General features: G+C 41.6%; 1 long non-coding RNA gene across 1 annotated transcript; it reads left to right on the top strand.

The window, feature by feature from the left end:
* The first annotated feature begins 5,979 nt into the window (after positions 1 to 5,979).
* LOC109166808 lies at positions 5,980 to 13,900 on the top strand. The gene is made up of 3 exons (XR_002051738.1): positions 5,980 to 5,990; positions 6,846 to 6,849; positions 13,717 to 13,900. It is a non-coding gene; the product is annotated as an uncharacterized LOC109166808 (long non-coding RNA).
* Positions 13,901 to 14,337: the final 437 nt, after the last annotated feature.

Below are 14,337 nucleotides of genomic sequence, written 5' to 3'. Positions count from 1 at the left end.
GTTCCAACTTCTCCACAACCATTTGCTTACCCTCGGGTTAGCGAGTTAGCGAGTGCTACGTTATCTTTGACATCACATAGTCAATAGAGATAACCCTTGCTCTGAGAAATTGTTTGATGGTATTATGTCTACGACTTATAAGTCTAGACTTACCATTCCACATCTAACTCTGTACTCAACCAATTTTGGCTTGACTATCGCAATGCACACAAATTGGAGGTACGAGTTTACCCCTAGGAACATTCCTGAAAAAATGGCATGGCCATTCGGCCTACTCGCTCGCGACACGAGTGTAAGGCTCTCAGCTTTGATCCCGTCATGGATCTTAGCTATCACACGTCGTTTCGAGAATTTCCATACAACCAACTGCACTGGCCTACGAAAACACATAGCCTTTAATGGACTTAACGTCCTTTGATATCCGTGCTATACTTTCCAAGTACGGCTAGATATCCTACGTAGTGCAGTCCAAAGTCACGAGCATATCTTAAGTATCTCATAACTCTCACTATTGCCTTCCAGTGCGTAACAATAAGGTTACTCATATGTCTACCGAGTTCGTTAACCGCAAAGGCAATATCTGGCCTAGTACAACCCATTAGATACAATTGAACTATCAATAATCTGAATGTATTCTCCGTGAGAAGTACAATCTTCGTGATTATTGGCTAGTTGTACGTTAGTTTCTAACGGCGTCCAAGCCACTTGATTAATATCCTTTGCAAGGATTTAATCAACACAATGAGATTGGCTTAACACGAGACCATACGGTCTTCTCACGATTTTAATCTCGAAGATTAAATTTGCCAACCCCATATCCTTCATGTCAAATCTCAAATTTAACATGTTCCTGGTAGATTTGATCATGTGATCGTTACTACCCACATTGAGTTTATCGTGTATAGACAAATAGTGATATCACCGTCTATCGTACGCAATACGTAGACCAACTTGTCACTTTTATTTATACTAAACTTGTTAGTCATCATTGTATGATCAAACTCACATGCCAAACACTAAGGCAATTGTTTCGAACAATACAATGATCTCACCAATTACACACTTTCTTTCCACAGCGCGGAACCACAAAACCCTCAGGTTGTTCCATGTCTATTAAAAAAGCGATACATCCATTTCGATGAACTTCCAAGTCTCGTTACACGGCTATGGCAAGTATCATACTAATGGATTTCATTCTCATCACCAGAAAATACATATCGAAGTAATCGTGGCATTCGCATTGCGTGTAATCTACAATTACAAGCCCGACCATTTTACTTCAATATAAACAACCAGTTTTATGTTCTGACTGATGATCCGTTTAGGATCTAGAGGTTTTACAATCCTAAGGAAGAACAACCAGTTCCAAGTATGATTCTCTAAGATAGAATCTACTTCACTCTCGATAGCCTCTCTCGTGTTGGTCGATCTGTAGAATTCACCACTTCTACATATGTTCGAGGCTCGTTTTCTAACAACCATATCAGAAGATCCAAATTATTTTCTAGTAAACAAGTTAGAATATGCGCGTCACATTCTAGCATGTATGTCAGAAAGTCTGGACCAAAAGGATTTTTCAATCCTAGCTCTCTTGCTACGTTTAGCTTTGAGCTCGGGTTCTCTTTCATACCCTTCAACCATAGCTACGTCGAAAGTTTCTTTCAACGTGCTAGGTCCTTTATTGAACCTTCACAAAAATACATCTTTAAAGAACGATGAATTTCTTGATTCAATTTGTTGTGTTCTTATGTACATCCAAACTATAGGACTCGTGTACTAAGAGCCAATACACACCTTTGGCAAGACATCCCCACATTTCAGGCATTAGTAGGAAAACTTCCTACGTACCCACAATTCGTAAGAATTTCATGTGGGTGACCTTACTTAAAAGGTACTTACTTGTCCAAAGTATTGTCTCACCCCACATACTTTGAGGTAGACCCAAACTTATCAACGTCTTGATAGTCATGTTCGGCAACAACGTTCGATTGAGATGAATACCATACCGTACGCTCGAGTACGATACTAAAGCTTGTGCCGAAATCACCAATAGGTGTTTCATATTCACTACATCGATCGTTCGTAACCGCATTAATCCATGATTAATTTGGTTTTTCTCTTTTAATTCTTTTAAGGAATAAACATGTGCTACCCGTTAGCACATCCCGTAGGTGCGAACAAATCAGCACTTACGAATCCATTCAGATTGACCAAAGTATCGGAAATAAAGCACGAACCGATGCTTGAAAAAGTACCAACTCGTGCTAAAGATTCGGTGCCAGAAAGCACCAACAGTTCGTGCTTCACAAATTGAAGCACGAACCATGCTTGGCAAAGTAGCACGGAAGTGCTACACTAAACCATAAAGCACGAAAGTGCTTTAATTCTACAAAGCACGAAAGTGCTTTAATTTTTCAAAGCACGAAAGTGCTTTACCTAATCAGCACCATTTGGTGCTTGATTTGTGACAACCTGTAATCCAACTTAAAATAAGAGATTAATTAAGTAATTAATCCTTATCCAATTGGTAATTTAATTTCTTAAATTCTTGAAAATTCAATAGTCGGGGACTAGTAATTGACTAGTCAACCCATAGTCAATTGTTGTACCTAAAGCTTTGTGAATAGTTCCATTGTCCCCTTACACTTTTCATCTTAGTAAGGGTAAAGAAGACATTTTCCTTCACCTAAGAGACACATTTCATTTCTTCCCAAACACTCTCCAAAATCATAAGCTCTTCCTCCTCTCTAAAAAGCTAGTTAGCTTTCTCTCCAAGCTAAATCTAGGGCTACCAAGATCTTCCAAGTTTATCTCCAAGATTCCATCTTTCCTACTCTTGAGCATCTAGGAGGGTAAGATCTATGCTCCTTTTGTGTTTTTAGTGTTTTCTAAGGTATCTTTTTCTAAAGGTGAAATCTTTATGATCTTTTGGTGTGTTCTTGAAGTGGGTGTGGAAAGGGAACCTTGTTAGGAGCTTGTGGAGTGTTTTGAGTGAAGGTTAAGTCTTCAAGAGGTAACCCAGGCTCTACAATATCTATTTTGTCTACCTATATGATGATTTATTGGATTCTATATGTGGTTTTGCTATGAAATGTGAGTGTTGATGCATTGTCTTGTAAAAATGCATATCTAGAGCTTGTTATTAGGGTTCATGTATGCCATTGCTTGGCTATTCCTTTGACTCAAGTCATTTTGTTGTATTTGGTGAGATTTGGCATGTTTTGGACTTGAATTTGAGCTTGGTGTTGAAAATCCCCGAAGGGATATTTTTGTACAGTACATGGTACCCGCGGGCGGAACGGCGGGCAGTGGCTTACCCTCCACACCACCCGCGGGGAATGCGGGTTGAAGAGGTGTGTTCACGCGGGCGGAACCACGGGTGGGGGTCTACTCGTGGTCCCACCCGCGGGGTACATATGTTGGCTTGGCGGGGATTTGTTCCCCGTGATTCTTTTGACTCGGTATTTGGTCTTTTGACTTCCCGATGTTCTTTTGTGGAACTATTTGAGTGTCTTCTTGATGTTTCGTATGTCTAGAACTATATTGTAGGATTCCATGTAGGTTTTGGTGTCTTGAATCGTGCTAAGTGTTCAACATTGTGATTCGTTGGACCATGGTGAGTCTTGTGTGTTCTTCAGAACTATGTTTTGTTTACCCGTTTGATAAGCATGCTAGTTCGGTGTTTAAATGTTAGCGTGTGTGTTGTTTGTCCTTTCCTAATGTTGATGATGACTTGTGTTAATCATCGCTGTTGTTGGATTGTGATCCATTCCTTGATTGAGTATGGTTTCATATCTTCGTTGTGATCCGTTGATTGATTCATGTGATGGTGTGGCGTGTGTGGTTGTACCTGGATTGCACGATTAATGGTATGGGGCATTAGTCACCAAGGTACGGCAGTGGTCCTCGTGGTGGCCATGACGCGATTATGGAGTTTGTGACCTGAGTGATGGGTTCACGTATTTCTTGGGAGGCATGTGTTGGCATGTGTGTGATCGGTACCCTCGTGTACTATGAATCGGTGGTCTTGTTGGTGGTCGTTAGTGGGGTCGAAGGTCCCAGGAGGGAAAAGGTTGGACTTGGTTGTACAGGGGTCCTGGAGGTAATGGTTGGAACTAGACATAAGGTTGGGGTTACCATAAGGTTGGAACCGGGGATAAGGAAGGCATCTCAATTCGTGATGGGTGATGTCACGAAGGCATGTTTTGCCATTGGTGTGTACTTCCTAATTCGTGACGAGTGATGTCGCGAAGGCATGTGTTACCAATGTGTGTCTCTTGTTATCTTGTGTTGTGCATGTCGGGTGATAGTCTACTAAGTGATGGTAGATTACGCCTTGAGCCGGTTTGGGCCTGCGTGCCTTTATTTGACTCTAGACTTAATGTTGTTGACTTTGTCTTTGGATAGATTGATTATGTTGCAGATGTTTACGCCTGTGCGTTCACCGTTGGGTGGGCATGGCATAGCACTCTACGTTTTCCATATATTTCATATTTAGTCTTCCGCTGTGTATGTTTTTATGGTTAGTTTATCTGCATGATTAAGGTTTAAATTAGTATGGAAATCGGGGGTGTTACAGTTGGTATCAGAGCCTAGGTTTGAGCCTAGGATGATAGAGTCTAGTCTTCTAAGTGGCTAAGTGTGGTTTGAGACCTTAAGGTGACCGTAAGAATCTAAGTGTTTAGGCTTAGGATTCTTAGGATGCGCGATGAGCTGAGCGTTGTTTATAGTTGTTTGCTTGCTTGTTCTTTTGTTGGTAACCGTGTTGTTGTTGTAGAAGCTTTGCGATGCCTCCCCGTCAGCGCGCGCTTACTCCGGAGACCCCTACGAATGAGCAGCTTGCCCAGAATCTACAACAGTTGACGCAGACTATGCTGACTCTTAGTGAGGCGTTGCTGAACAACAATCATCCCGTGCCACCTCCTCAGCCTGCCGGGCATAGGGACATAGGGCGTCTCGTGTCGGGCCATAGACCTCCGACATTCGCGGTGAGGAAGACCCCGTTGTCCTGGAAAAGCGGGTGAGAACGTTTGATAAGATCTTTTCGGTTGTTGGGTGCCCAGAGGAGAGGAGAGTAGAGCTTGCGACGTTCTACTTCAGTCATGAGGCAGATTTATGGTGGGTGCACGAGAGCCCAGCCTGCCTCGAGGAGCCTAACTTCTATTGGTCTGCCCTGAAGGATCGGATGCGTGAGAGGTTCTATCCGGCGCATGTGCGAGCCGCGATGTATGAGGAGTTCATTCACCTTCAGCAAGGATCTTCATCGGTGGTTGAGTACCACAAGATGTTTCTAGAGCTTGCACGCTTCGCCCGGATGCTTGTTCCTACCGAGCTTGCCAAAGTTGAGAAGTTCGTAGCTGGCTTGAACTACGAGGCATGAAAGGCCTTAACCGTGAGTAGGCCGAGCTCTCTGAAGGATGCATATGTGAGTGCCGCGGATTTGTATCGTGTTCAGCAGCTTCAGCGAGGGTCCTTCGAGCTTGCAAGAAAGAGGACCGAGAGTGGAGACTCTTCCAACAACAAGAAGCCGCGACCAAGATTCCTAGCTAAGACTGCATCATCTCCAACCCAAGGATCAAATCGAGTGGAGCACGGAAATCAAGTCAAAACGTTTGTGTGCCGCAGATGCGGGAAGGTGCATGCGGGTCAGGATTGTCATGGTCAAGCGTTCCGATGTTTTCGTTGCCGAGAGAGGGGTCACAAGATCGCCGAGTGCCCTCAGCAAGCTAACCTAAGGGCGTTGCCACCACCCCCAGGATCCGGAGGAGCAGCAGGAGGTAGCTTGAGCCGTGGAGCAGCCGGGGCCAGGCCATCAGGAACAGTTTTCGTGATGGGGCGATCGCAGGCGGAGACCGAGGGCTTAGTGGAGGAGGAGCTAGCAGGTAATCTTTTTCTAGCCTACCCTTGTCTTTAGAACGCATCTTGTCCTTTGTTGCCTTCGTGTGTTGTCTTGTTCCTTAGTTGTCTGTTTGAGTTGTCTTGTTATCCTTGTAAGTGTAAACCTTTCATAGAGGTAGTTGATTACCCCTAATATGAGTCATGCTTGAGCTAATTCCATCATCTTTGCACATGTATAATTTGCATCCTTTACTTCTTGTGAGTCACCTAAATTTCTCCAAGCATTCTTTGAATTTGGAATAGAAAAATCCATAAAATCCTTTATTGAGAAGCCTAAAAGACAAGTAGACTTTTATTTGCAAATCTTGAGTTTCAAACTTGGGTGTATCATTTGCCAACCAAACCCTTTAACCACTTAAGCTAATTATATTTCTTAAAACCTATCCAATTTTAATTCCATCTAAACCATAAATTCCCACTTTACACAAATTCCCAAATTAAATCATCTTCTTTTCCCAATTTCTCCCAAAATCCCTAAAATCCCAATTTTCTTTCCTTCCCCTCTCCCTACCCGTGAGTCAGCCGAGACCACCCCCCCCCCCTCCCTCAACCCATAGCCACCACCTGCCACCCGCCGGTTCCTGTCGCCGTCGAAAACCAAGCCGCCACTACCGTCGGTTGCCGGAGTCTCCGTCGCCTGGCCGTCGCGAGAGAGAGAGAGAGCAGCAAAAAAAAAAGAGAAGAAGGGAAAGCTTTGGGTTCCTTTTTGTTGAGCTTTGGGTCATCTCTCAATCATGCATAGGAGATCAAGTTTGGCAAGGAAGGTAGAATGTGTGGATACCCATTATCTCGTTCTTGAAGGTAAAGCTTTCGACCCAGAATCTTTCTCTAGTTCTTTGTTGGATATGCTTACATACCAAGGGTTGTTAGATGGGTTCCTCGCCATAAGGGCGGAGACATACCCAAGTTTGGTTAAGGAATTTTACTGTCACATGGTTGTGACAAAGGATGGTGGTAAGCTTGAAATCACCTCTAAAGTGAGGGGTGTGAAAGTGGTTTTGTCTGAAAAGAGGCTAGCTCAGCTTCTGAGTTTATCTGCTTCGGGAGTTGCTCAGTACAGTGGTAACTCGTGGATTAGTACGGATACCACGGGGTACCGGGACTATTTGAGTTATTTGTTGGGTCGCACGAGTGGCTTCACTCAAGCTTCAAGGCCGGAGAAGAAGTGGTTGTCTGCCGAGCAAAGGATTTTGGTTATGGTTGTGTCTGATTGTTTGTTGCCCAATAACAACAAAAGTTAGCTGTTGGGAAAATTGGAATGCACCTTTGCTTTTTGTCTCAAGAACATGGTAAAGTTCAATCTGCTGGCTATGATGTTGCAACATATGGTCTTCTGCCGTGATCACAACTGAAAGAGTCTACCGTATGGTATGGTGCTGAGCTGGATTCTTGTCAAGAAGGGTGTAAGCGTCGATGGTTGTATACCAAAGCCCGTAAGAAAGATGGTGTTGGATACCATCAATCTGCGAAGTTGCAACTTATTTCAGTTAGTCGACGGTGATTATATCACTCTTGAAGAGGTTGCTAGAAAGACCCCCGAGGAAAGAGTAGAGTTGGCGATTGAGCTCGAGATTCCTGCTGGAAAGTTGAACCTTGCGGTCCTGAGCTTGGGATGTGATGTAGAGGACGTTGTGGAAGCAGGCCATGAAGAGGAAGTGGAAGCACAAGAAGTTGCCGAGGCCGAGGAAAGTGATTCGGAGAGTGAAGAAAACCAAAGGAGAAGAGAAGTCTGAACCAAAAGGGAGCACGACTCTTTGACACACGAGGAACGTGTGGTCACCTTGCTATGTCAACAGAACCGGATGATTGAAGAAGGATTCGCTTTTATGAAGTCGCAGTTTGTTGTCGTCCACCAGAGGTTAGATCAGATTGAGGCCAGCTCAAGTCGAAGAGGAGGTGATGACAAGGAGTCTGAGGAAAGCACCGATGAATCTGAGAGCGAATCGTTTTAGCGTGGTGTCGTGGTTATCTCGTTCACCTTTCTTTAGCTTGTTGTTATCTTTCTAGTTGTTTCTACCGCTCGTTAGTTGCTTGTTGTTTACCTTATGTGTTCGTTTTTGCTTGCTTGTTGAGTTGGGTAGTTAGTTTTGTGGCTTGTGCTTTGAGCTAGTTGTTCAGATTTTGGGTGTTGGCTATAAGTTGGTGGTTGTGTTTGGTTTAGAGTTTGATATGCTCATTATATCCGTTGGCTATTTCTTTCAACCCCTGCAATGCTATGAATTCTTGTTTGTTTCTGATATCCTTTGAACCCTTTGAGTTTTGAGCAAAAGAGGACGTTCTTGACACTCTTGTCACATTGTCGTTCTATTTCACCGTTTGTTTTAATTCGTTGTGCCCAAGCTTCGGGGACGAAGCTTCTTTGAAGGGGGAGAGGATGTGACATCCCGTAATCCAAATACAAATAAGGGATTAATTAAGTAATTAATCCTAATTCAATTGGTAATTTAATTTCTTAAATTCCTGAAAATTCAATAGTCGGGGACTAGTAATTGACTAGTCAACCCATAGTCAATTGTTGTACCTAAAGCTTTGTAAATAGTTCCATTGTCCCCTTGCACTTTTCATCTTAGTAAGGGTAAAGAAGACATTTTCCTTGTAATGGTATTCCAAGCTAACCTAAGAGACACATTTCATTTCTTCCCAAACACTCTCCAAAATCATAAGCTCTTCCTTCTCTCTAAAAAGCTAGTTAGCTTTCTCTCCAAGCTAAATCTAAGGCTACCAAGATCTTCCAAGTTTGTCTCCAAGATTCCATCTTTCCTACTCTTGAGCATCTAGGAGGGTAAGATCTATGCTCCTTTTGTGTTTTTAGCGTTTTCTAAGGTATCTTTTTCTAAAGGTGAAATCTTTATGATCTTTTAGTGTCTTCTTGAAGTGGGTGTGGAAAGGGAACCTTGTTAGGAGCTTGTGGAGTGATTTGAGTGAAGGTTAAGTCTTCAAGAGGTAACCCATGCTCTACAAAATCTATTTTGTCTACCTATATGATGATTTTTTGGATTCTATATGTGCTTTTGCTATGAAATGTAAGTGTTGATGCATTGTCTTGTAAAAATGCATATCTAGAGCTTTTTATTAGGGTTCATGTATGCCATTGCTTGGCTATTCCTTTGACTCAAGTCATTTGGTTGTATTTGGTGAGATTTGGCATGTTTTGGACTTGAATTTGAGCTTGGTGTTGAAAATCCCTGAAGGGATATTTTTGTACAGTACATGGTACCCGCGGGCGGAACGGCGGGCAGTGGCCTACCCGCCGCCCCACCCGCGGGGAATGCGGGTTGAAGAGGTGTGTTCCCGCGGGCGGAACCACGGGTGGGGGTCTACCCGTGGGCCCACCTGCGGGGTACATATGTTGGCTTGGCGGGGATTTGTTCCCCGTGATTCTTTTGACTCGGTATTTGGTCTTTTGACTTCCCGATGTTCTTTTTTTCTGGAACTATTTGAGTGTCTTCTTGATGTTTCATATGTCTAGAACTATATTGTAGGATTCCATGTAAGTTTTGGTGTCTTGAATCGTGCTAAGTGTTCAACATTGTGATTCGTTGGACCATGGTGAGTCTTGTGTGTTCTTCGGAACTATGTTTGGTTTACCCGTTTGATAAGCATGCTAGTTCGGTGTTTAAATGCTAGCGTGTGTGTTGTTTGTCCTTTCCTAATGTTGATGATGACTTGTGTTAATCATCATTGTTGTTGGATTGTGATCCATTCCTTGATTGAGTATGGTGTCATATCTTCGTTGTGATCCGTTGATTGATTCCTGTGATGGTGTCGCGTGTGCGGCTGTACCTAGATTGCACGATTAATGGTAAGGGACATTAGTCACCAAGGTACGGTAGTGGTCCTCGTGGTGGCCATGACGCGATTATGGAGTTTGTGACCTGAGTGATGGGTTCACGTATTTCTTGGGAGGCATGTGTTGCCATGTGTGTGATCGGTACCCTCGTGTACTATGAATCAGTGGTCTTGTTAGTGGTCGTTGGTGGGGGATGACGGTCCCAGGAGGGAAAAGGTTGGACTTGGTTGTACAGGGGTCCTGGAGGTAATGGTTGGAACTAGACATAAGGTTGGGGGTAGCCATAAGGTTGGAACCGGGCATAAGGAAGGCATCTCAATTCGTGATGGGTGATGTCACGAAGGCATGTGTTGCCATTGTTGTGTAATTCCTAATCCGTGACGAGTGACGTCGCGAAGGCATGTGTTGCCAATGTGTGTCTCTTGTTATCTTGTGTTGTGCATGTCGGGTGATAGTCTACTAAGTGATGGTAGATTACGCCTTGAGCCGTTCTTGTGTGTCGTTGTACTTCTTGTGGTCTTGGGATGTGTTCCCTTGTCTTTGTTGTGAGTGCATAGAGTCTTGTGTTTGACTTCTACTCTTGGATTTGAATTTATATATCATATCCCGTTTCGCAAATGACTTTGTACATATATCCTATCTATGTATGATATTTCACATGTATTGGTGGGTTACCAGGATCATTCGCTGACCGGGCGTCATCACATATATTATGTGTTTCTTTCAGGTGCTGAGTATACGAGAGCGCGGTCTAGAGACAGTTAGTATAGATCCCTTGGACCTTGTGATGGTTTGGGCTTGCGTGCCTTTATTAGACTATAGACTTAATGTTGTTGACTTTGTCTTTGGATATATAGATTATGTTGCAGATGTTTACGCCTGTGCGTTCACCGTTGGGTGGGCGTGGCATAGCACTCTACATTTTCCATATATTTCATATTTAGTCTTCCGCTGTGTATGTTTTTATGGTTAGTTTATCTGCATGATTAAGGTTTAAATTCGTATGGAAATCGGGGGTGTTACATGATTAATTACCAAGCTTAGCAATAAGTGCTATCATTAGCACTACAGGCTAATTGAACCTTTCGAATTTTCTGTTATTGCTCCAAAAGCACTATCCAACAAATCATTATTTGTCTCAAATTATATTTCATACTAGTATAATTCAGATTTTGATCAAGTTAATTTTAACACAATTAACCATATCAAATCAATCAAATTTCCGACTAGTTGAATCAAGCTTATATAATCGTACTCATAATATTATTTAAAATATTCAACGATTGAACTGTGACGCTCACGATTATATAGCTATCCCAATTTTTTGACAAATTGATCCTTGAAATCCTTATCGTTCTACATGAACCAGGACCGAAGTCCTTTTACGAGATTTCAAACATGTAACACGCTTGTTACATTCCGTTTTGGCCGTTAAGCCATTCTAGCATTTTTTTCACACAATGCTACTTGATGCACTAGGCATCCATATTGAATCTTTTATACATTAAAAATATCACACAAGAATATTTTAAAATATACGAAGTTCAATACACACAAATGGAACAATTCATTTTATTCAATAATAAAATGTATCACAAGGATACTACAACATTTATTCAAAATAAATAAATAGGAAAATTACATTGGAAACACATTTCCTTATTCCTATCTCGTAGTAATCCTTCAACCCGTGTGCCTTGTTCCATTTTTCAATCGTCCACTCCACGAAGGGTGGTCCATAGCGCACATCGGGGGTACCTCGGTTGTGACCTCACTCGTCCAACCATCCACATGTTTTAAACATAGCGAAGTTGTCCTCAACCTTCTCACCAGGATGACGGTTCGCTTCGTAGTGGCATTTCTCCTTCTTCTCATAATCTTCTTGAAAGCTAAGCTTCCGCTTGCCTTTCCTTTGATTACGGTTGAAATCATTGGTCACACTACAATAATCCTCAGACCATGTAGTGGTCACATAAACACTGGATCCTTCGTGGCTTTTAGCCGATCCATTAGGCATCACAATAGGTACAACTTGTGTGCCATTAGCCACTGGTCTACCGGATCGTGAACCAAAGTTCTCCGGAGCACTATCGTGTGATTTAGCAATTCCCATGGAAACATTATTTCCAACATTGCTGCCATCAACTGGCATCTCAGAATGTGCAACATCGTTGCCGTTCCTACCATTAGAATGTGCACCACGAACAACATTCACGGATCCAACACTTTTGGAATCCATCGACTTGTTCATTATCAAAATAAAATAAGGTTTTAACATTGTTTGTGATAATGAACCAAAAATCGATTTAATATCCCAAAAAATAATATTTATATATACACACGAATATATATATATATATATATATATATATATATATATATATATATATATATATATATATATATATATATATATATATATACCAATATATATCAACCAAAACGGCACATATAATCTTCAGATTATAACTCCAATCCAACAAGAAAGAAGAAAGGATTTTTGCTTAGAGCATAATCCAAAACAAGAAAGAAGGAGAGGAAGAAAGATTAGTACGAGTTCGGCGAAGTGCCTTTTTCTTTAAAACCTTATTTGCCACCTCCCAAGAGTGCTAGGAGCGTTGTGGCCTAGGCTTCCCAGGATAAAACGTACAACGGTTCGAATTTTGAGCACCCAAATGAACGAACTCGGCGAACAAGAGCACGGGCAAAACCCAGCTTCAAGAATGGAGTAGGAGCAAAGTTTTGAGAAGAAAAGTAGAATTTCTTTGTGTGTGTTCTTGTGTTGTTTCTCACTTTCTCACTATCACTTTTATTCAAAAGGTTTCTCCCACAACATGTTTATATAGGAGATTGGTACTAAATAGCATCATCATGACACATTAACCAACATAAATTCAATTTAATAATTTAATTATAACGTTTGAACGGTCGTACTTATTATCAAAATAATATTAACGGTCACGAACTTAATATCTGATTAGTTCGTACCGACCATAACGACTCGTTTCAAAATATCTTAGTAACCGAGAAGTCCGTACAAACCCGAAGGTTGAACACATTGGGACCGAAAACCACACCCGAGTAGTCCGCAAGCACCGAAATGGTGCAGCACGAATCAATGCATAAAAGCACAAACTCGTGCTGCACGAAAGGAGCTCACATGAAAGGAGCCCAAATCTCCAAACACAAATCAGTGCTCATAAGCACAAATTTGTGCTTTAATTCCCAATTTAAGCTTTCTCAAGCTTATCAAATTTAAGCTGCACGAGATGTGCTGCCAGCACATGCATAGTGGTTTAACAATTTAAATACTAGCATGCCTGATTGGCATAACAGGAAAGTGCTACAACGAAACATAAATAGCACGAATCTAATGCTAATCATTAAGCTTAAATTTTGACTTCTCTCAAATAGGTTCACTTTGAGAATCAATTTCTCATTCACCTATTACCCATTTTGAGCGTACATTATATCAAATTCTTCGTCTCACTATGAAGAACCCGAATCCACATTGACCCGACCCAAATCGGAAGTGGATCCCACATATATTTGTACCACAAAATAATCACTCAAAATGTCATTTTAATGCTATTTTTCCAACAATGAAGACATTGTAAGGTGGGAGGTCATTGGTGCTACTGTGTACCCAAAACAACTCATGTCTGCTAATGGTTATTGGCATCAAGAAAATTCTAGAGATTTGAAGATTGAAGCTTCAGAAAATGTCATGATACAAAGAGAAATCAAAGACAAGTTAACATCTACTGGCGGAAAACATAGGACCCGGGCATTTCATTGCAAACAAGTTTTTACAATTAGCAGGGAGGTTATGCTCTTTTTAAGAAAGAAGTGTGCGCCTGCAAGAATATCTCACGTATTGAATCCTAAGAGATATGGTTATTTTAAGGTACGAAAAAAACAATTAGTTATGTTTTTTCATAGTGAAAAAAGAAATTTGAAGGTACTCTGCTATATTTTCATATTACTCCTATATTTTGACGACTCGGTACGAGTCTTTTGCAACCAAGAGAGAATGATGCGGAACAGGAATTGAGGAAATAATAGAGAAATTGCCACATGCATGATGTCTAAGAGACAGGGAGTTTGGTGGCCACTTTTTATGGAAAATTTGAATTAGCTTTAAATGTTATTATTCTCATTATGTTTATTTTATAGTTCGCATGCATGTTTTAAATATTTGCAACTCTTCAGTTTTCTTAATTGTCTATTTAAACAAACTTTTGTATTGAAATGTTCAAGTTTGAATATTATTGAAAGTCTTTGAGTCTGAGTTATATTGTTTATGTTCTTCCTGTCCTTTTGGTTTCCCTTGTCCTGCATCAAATCCCCAGCTACTAGCCAAGGAAGGTCATATTTTGATTTAAGAGGCCGAAGAAGATCCCAGGATTGTTGTCTGCGGCTCCTCTCCGAGAACCCGTAGAAACATGTCAATCTCTAGGGGACGCTGCCAGGTAGCCTTACCTGGACATCAATATGGTTCTTCTAGTAGCTTATCAGACTAGCAACACCATTATCCCTCCATATGAGCTCCAAACCTCCTCCAACTCCACCACCATCCACAAAAAATAAACCCTCAAAACATAACTTCATTCTTAGACGTTCAGCATGTTCCTGTCTAACTTTAGCTT

Source organism: Ipomoea nil, unplaced genomic scaffold (genome assembly GCF_001879475.1).
Source record: "Ipomoea nil cultivar Tokyo-kokei standard unplaced genomic scaffold, Asagao_1.1 scaffold3105, whole genome shotgun sequence".
Classification (NCBI taxonomy): domain Eukaryota; kingdom Viridiplantae; phylum Streptophyta; class Magnoliopsida; order Solanales; family Convolvulaceae; genus Ipomoea; species Ipomoea nil.
Note: the sequence above shows the minus strand (reverse complement) of the source record. Positions and strands in the feature narration are given on the sequence as shown.